The following is a 7,190-nucleotide window of genomic DNA, read 5'->3' on the forward strand; positions in this document are numbered from 1 at the left end:
CACTACATGACAACAAGACTTGGGATTTGGTGGACAATTCTCGAAAGAATGACCGTCCCCATAAGATACACAAGAAATAGCATCAAGTTGACTCGATGGTTGAGCTGCAACATGATTAAAATCGTTAGTAGTAAACTGTTTCAGCATTGAAGAAATAAGAGATACTTGAGCTGAGAGTGAAGTAAGGGCATCTACTTCATGCACTCTGGCTACTCGTCTTCTTAAAGTTGCTCGATTTTTCAGCCACTAGTAACTATTACTGGCTATTCTCTCAATGATCTTGTAAGCCTCGTTATAAGACTTCGACAAGAGAGCACCAGTCGTAGAGGCATCTACCACCAACCTTGTGTATGAGTTGAGACCATTATAAAATGTCTCCCACTGGATGCAATGTGGAATCCCATAGTAGGGGCATCTACGAAGTAACTCATTGAATCTTTCCAATGCCTCATAAAGGGATTCATCATCCATCTTCTGGAAAGTGGTGATCTCATTCCACAACTTAGCATTTTTACTTGGTGGGAAATGCTTTACCATAAAGCATTCATCTAATTCTATTGAATGTGGTGACAACGAATTAAGCCATGCTAGTACTCGATCTCCCAATGAGTACGAAGACAACTTCAGTCTCAATGCGTCTTCAGTTATACTGGCTATCTTAAAAGAAGTTCTCACCACCATAAATAGTCGAAAGTGAAGGTGTGGATCTTTTGTAGGAATTCCACTAAATTGGCCCATTGTTTGAAGCATCTAAAACATCACATGCTTAGGTTCAAACATCAGTGCCTCAATCTTCGATTTCCTAACTCTCGAATTTAGTTCGTTAAAAAGTGCCATAGCATATTGTCTTATGGCTCAATCCCTATCATCAGCAATAAGGTTTGGATTACAAACATTAACGGCTCTATTCCCTTGAACATCATTTTGATTTTCAAGGTCCATCTCTACGGCTTGTCTTTGGGCTAATCTTTCTCGTCTTCTTTTTCAAAATTTCTGTTCGGTTTTAGGGTCTACAGGGAGTAGATCGATGATACAATCTATGCTAATCAACACCTGGAAAAAAATAAATATTAATTAATTAATTAATTAAAATAAAAATAAATAAACCAATTTGTAAGAAATAATTTCACAAATAATGATTAAATTAATAGTCCCTAGACATGGCGCCAAAAACTTGTAACGCGTAGGTTTGTGCAAGTATACACAATCGTCATCAAGTAATAAGTAAGTAAAAGAGTTATCGTCTCCACAAGGATTGTATATGTTAATAAAATAATTGCAAAATTAAATATTGCAAGTTGGTAAGAAAACACAATAATTTCGATTGGTAGGTGTTAAAGTAAATTAATTAAATGAAAATCAGTTAATCAAAATGCAATGAATGAAATGAGATGGTTTAGCAACAAATTCACAAGCTTCAGCAATAATAACATGAATGAGCTAGAATAATTACAACATTCAACTTAATTCATTTTTCATCATGCTTATCAATGTCCGGAAAGTATTCCATGGCAACTTGATCTTTCATTAACTTGAAACCAGTTTAAGTCCTTTTGGAATCTTTTACTTAGAAAAACATGCATACTACCATGATCATATTTAACTAAGGGTTTCTTAGAGTTATGTGAAGTAACAAGGACGGATTAGATTTGAAACACTTTAATCACACAAATCTAAATGTTATGCAAGATAATAGAGCTCTCTCAAATTATTATGAATATTTAATTTAATTGGGTTAAGATCTAAACTAAGCATGCATCTTTCAAATATTACATCCATTAATCATCATCTAGCTAGGATTGCTCAACTAATTCTAATGCATTCAATCACATTTTAATGAATGAAATACATGCATAAGTTTAATTGAAAGCATGAACGATTGAGCCACAAACATCATAAATATGAATCAAATGAACTTCGTCAAATGAATGTAATCATTCCAACTGAAACAAAATTAAGTTATCATTGTTGATGAAAAAACATTAAAAAAATTTGTGAACATGTTGATTAACTAAGAACAAATTAAAGATAAAAAATAATATACTCTTAATGATTTCGGTAGTCCTTCGAGAATCAATCGTAGAGGCTTCATTCGATCCTTATGTTTGGTCCTTCGCAAAGTGCTCCTCAAGGTGGCCGACCAGGGGAGAATTCTATCAAGGAATTGCTAGCTAAGGGGAATAGGGAGAATGAATGGATTTATATGTGAAAAGGAGAGGAATTGTGTAAATACCCGATAGTCAAAGGTGTCAGAAAACATATTTTTGGGACTCTATTTTCATAAATTGAACCCGTAAATATTTTTTTTAAATATTTATGAGGCTAGCTTAGTAGCTAATTAATTTTTGGAATAGTGAATTTTGTGAAATTAGGAGATATTATGGTACAGGGAGTAAATCGCGTAAGGGTTAAAACTTGAATTATAGATTGAAATAATCTAAAGGGGTTAAAGTAGAAATTAAACCATTTAATAAATCATTGTGTGTAGGTGGCCAAATATGGTTAAGTGTAAATGCATGTATGTATATTTTATATATGTTATAATATATAAAAATAATGATAATAATAAATTAAATGAAATAGAAAGAAAGTGGAAAGACAGAGATGAAATGCATGCAAATTAGAAAAGAAAGAAAAAGGAGAAGAAGCTCACGGCTAGGGGTTTGGAAGTTCAAATCCAAATTGGTTAGTGCAATTTAGTCCCTCTACTTGTAATTTTATATTTTTAGTATTGTTCAAGATTTTAGATGTTGACATTGTTGAATAGTTTAAGTATTAGGGATTAAATAGATAGATTTTAAGTTAGAAATGGAAAATGACTAAATTGTAGAATTAATTATTGATTTTAAACAATAGGGACTAAGTTGTGAAAATTCAAAATTATGGGGTCGAATTGAAAAAGAGGAAGCTAAACGTAGTCTAAAGTGAAATTAGTACAAAAATATGAAGTTAAATGTGATGATTAAAATTAGTCTCAATTTAGGGACTAAATTGAAGAATAAGCAAAACATAGTGTGAAAAATTGAAATTTTAATGTGAAATTGAAATGTATAATATTAATGTGATTTAATTGTTTTATTCTGAATCTAACGTCGTACTGGAATCCTCGAGTAAAAATGGGAAGGATAAAATCGATGTCGAATAGCTCAGAAACCACTGTTTGTGTTTCTATAATGCGAATTAAATAGTAGATTATTGCATATATAATTGTTTGCATATGGTAAGCAATTAAGGTGAGTACTTTGGTACTTGGGAATTGAATTAAATTCATAATTGAAATGAAATGGATTGATTTTGTATATTATGAAATATATTGATTATGAATATATATGTATTAAGAAAAATGTGATGATTATCAAATTGAATATATGCTTATATGTGATTATATATATTCATGAAACTGAGACATTGGTTGTATTGAAAAGTGAAATGAATCCCTATTAACTGTATCGGTTGAGTCGGATATAGATGGCATGCCATAGGATAGGAAGAGTTTAGGGATTACTTTGACCTCAAGTCGATGAGGCACTAGGTGCCAATTTTCTTTGGTTTAACCGATGAGACACTGGGTGTCAATTTATATAGTGTTAGGCACAGTTATTATTTTGGATATATCTGATAAGGCACTGGGTGCCAAACTAGTGTGTTGGTTGGATCCATGTATCCTTTCGAATCCGTGTCGTGTTAATAGGGGGAATTAAAATAATAGTTTATGAGATGAGAAAATATTGAAATGGCAAATATGAGAAATGATTATGAGATGAGAAATGAAATGAAATATGAATTGATGAATTGAGATGTGAAACTTGAATGAATTCAAGTATTGATCAAAGATATGAATCATGTCCTTGCATGAGATGATGTATTCAAATGTTAAATGAAATGCCATTGATATATTTATACTTATATATTTGAACATGTGAAAATCTTAGTAGATGTGAATAAGGAATGAGCAAAAATTATACTATTGAACTGAAACACATTAACATAGCTTACTTGTTGCATTTTGCATTTGAAATATTTATATCAAGTTTATGTTATTCGGATTATAGAAATACCACTGATTTTTACTAAGCGTGCGGTTTTGGTTTCCGTGCGCAGGCTAAGTACTGTTCGAATTATTGCCTACTCAGCATCAAATCACAAATCCCGAGCTCAAGTTTGGTAATATTTCATTTTGAAATGGCTTGTACCTAGGGAGTCTTTTGTTGATATCGTTTATAAGATGTTGTTAACTTAGCTGCTAATGAAATGATGGTTAAATATGTATATGGTTGAGGTCGAGGCTATGTTGGTATGCTAGCCTAGTTTATATTTTGGTATATGATAGTTTAAACTTGGTAGCTTAGCATAATGCTTGGTATGTGATTAGCTTCATATTTGGTAACTTTAGAAGTTTGGAAGTTAGTTCAAATATGGCAAGTGTGATATGAATGAAAGACTTGAATGTTTGATGTGTTGTTGATGTATTTGAACATATAAAATATGGTACCAATGAGGGTACATTGGTTAGGCATATTAGGTGATGAATTTGGTGTATTTTGGGCATGTTTAATCTTGTTTTCAATAGGTTAAACAATTAGCAATTGACTTACTTAGTGTCCAAGTAAATAGGAAATGGTAAACCTGTGATTTAAGGCACATTTTAGGTCCACATGGCCAGACACACGAGCATGTGACATGGCCGTGTGAGACACACGGCTAGCACACGGGCGTCCGAGGCCATTTTGATAGGGTACACAATTTGGCACATGGGCGTGTGGCTTGTCCATGTGACCCAAGTCAGTGAGTTACATGGGTACGAATACGGGCTGAGACACGGTCGTGTGTCCCTACTTCGAATGCCCACACGACCAGACACACGAGCTTGTGACTCACACGACCTGGTCACTCAGCAGTTAAAATTTTTGTTATTATTTTCTAAACTTCCAGAATTGTTTCAAATTAGACCCTATCTATTTTTTGAACTATTTTTAGGGTTTTGTTGACTCGTAATAGGGGCTATAAGTGTAACTTTTACTCTAAATTGGGGTGGATTAGCAAACCTAAATTAAATGCATTCCACTAACATCATCGAAGATAATTAAAAAGATAATCATAGATGATGTATGGACTAATACTCTGATGCTAATAATTGGAATAACCTTATATGTATCCGAATTCTGACATTCTAGAAGGGATAAATAGTGATAAGAGTGTAGATAGCGGAAGACCAAGTTTAGAATACATAGCACAATTTATTATTCTAATGTATATGAAACTAGCATGAAAGTATTAGATTGTCATGACCTACCCCTGCATATTATAATGTTATTAGTTAGTTTATTTGTTGATTATGATTGAATTAATTATTTGATTCGTTAGTAATGCTCGGGACCCTAATCTGACGGCGGAGAGGGGTTAGAGGTGTTACAAAATGAACAAATGGAGAATGAATGAATGATTGATTGATGGATGATGGATATGGGAATGAGAGGTGATATTTATAGTAGAAGGTTGATATGAGAGTTTGCTAAAAATAGCTTGGGGGATCCTTTGAAATGCTCCCTGTCTTGGCTGGCCATGAAATGTGGAAAGTGGCTGAATTTTTTCTTGATTTTCTTGCTTGATTCTAGCTTAATTTGTGCTAGGGGTTGGACGGTTTCTTGGGCAATATTTAGGAGTTAATTTATGATTCTTTCCCAAGTGGAAAAACCTCCAAATAAATCTTCCAAAAGCTGATTTTGGGTTGCTCATATGCTTTCCAAATTTGGGCTTCTCTTCCCCTTGATGGACGATTTTGTAACCCAATTTAAGACACAATTAGATTTCTTTTCAACAACAAACTTCAATTGAATCAAGGTAAATTTTTTTAAACCATTCACGCTCCAGCCATCCATATGACTTGTTCTAGTGTGACATTTCATTCCATGGTCTCACTGCAGTATATTAAGCATTTTATTAAACATGTAGCAATATAACTTAATTCTATGCAAAATTAACTCTAAAAATTAATAAAATTACAAACTTTCTAAAATCATGCTCAATGTCTTAATATAAATTAAATTCATATAATTTGCTAACAATATACTCAAAATTTGCTCAAACATTAAGTAAAAAGATGTTAAATAACTCTATATAATTTAGACTTATCAGGAACCTATAACCTTACTAAACATACTTACTAAGAACAAACTGAGAAAATAACAAGGAATGGAAAGGAACCTCATGATTTTCTTAGGCGGTGAGAAACTAAAAACGGTTCTTAATAATAAATTCCCTCTGGCCATTCAAGTTGAGGTTAGAAAATGTGGGAGGAGTCTGATGAGATAGCTCGTTGCTACATGATGGCAAGTGTGACTAGCACCCTTTATAAGCAACTAGAGAGTTGTAAGACTACTAAAGTGATTCTAGACAAACTAGAGGACATGTTTAAAGGCCAAGTTGCCTTGGCTCGATGATATCTCTTGAAAAGTTTTATATTTCATGCCTTTAGACCTAGCTAATTGCTTGTACTTAGGTACATTTAGTTGCATTTTAGGACATTTCATTAGGAGCTTGGACTGTGTTTAAATATTAGGTGTTTTTAATTACTTGTGTTAGAGCTATGTTTGGTGGTTTGGCAGGTGCAGGAACGAGAAAGAAAGGAGTGAAGGTTTGTTGGGGCAAAAGGTTGGACATTTTCTCAGCACGAATGTCGTGGCAATTCCAAGAAGATCGAGTCAACACTCAACGCATACCAGTTTCATCCCAACTATACTTGTACCAAAAAAATTTGCCTAAAGAGAGAAGATAATCCTGGGATGTTGGTTTTTATCCTAGAAAAAAATTAAAAAGAGGAGAAGATAATCTTGGGTTGTTTAAAAAAGAATTTAAAAATAGGAGAAGATAAACATGGGTTGTTGGATATACCTTAGGGAAAATGCTATAAAAAGAAAAAAGAGGAAACCCTAAACGGTGAACAAGAGCGGAGAGCCTTAGGTAAGAATAGACGGTAGTGGTTGAGTAGTGACAAAAAGAGGAAGACAAAGGAAGTCCCACCTAGCCATCGTAAGACACTGTGCTACTAGAGTGTGAACTGACACGTAGAAGCTGTCTTCTCGGAGTCTTTCGTATTTCTTACTTTGTTCTTCCGTGAATTGAATGATGAATATGGTGTTGGATATTACTTTGGTTTTGAATTTTATATGTCAACCCATGAGCTGAATCTC

At 33.4% G+C, this 7,190-nt stretch overlaps 1 pseudogene; it reads left to right on the plus strand.

Annotated features, from left to right (window-relative positions):
• The first annotated feature begins 403 nt into the window (after positions 1-403).
• LOC128039488 (small nucleolar RNA R71) lies at positions 404-501 on the plus strand (annotated as a pseudogene).
• The last annotated feature ends 6,689 nt before the right edge of the window (positions 502-7,190 follow it).

The sequence above is a fragment of the Gossypium raimondii genome, chromosome 2, assembly GCF_025698545.1.
Source record: "Gossypium raimondii isolate GPD5lz chromosome 2, ASM2569854v1, whole genome shotgun sequence".
NCBI lineage: Eukaryota > Viridiplantae > Streptophyta > Magnoliopsida > Malvales > Malvaceae > Gossypium > Gossypium raimondii.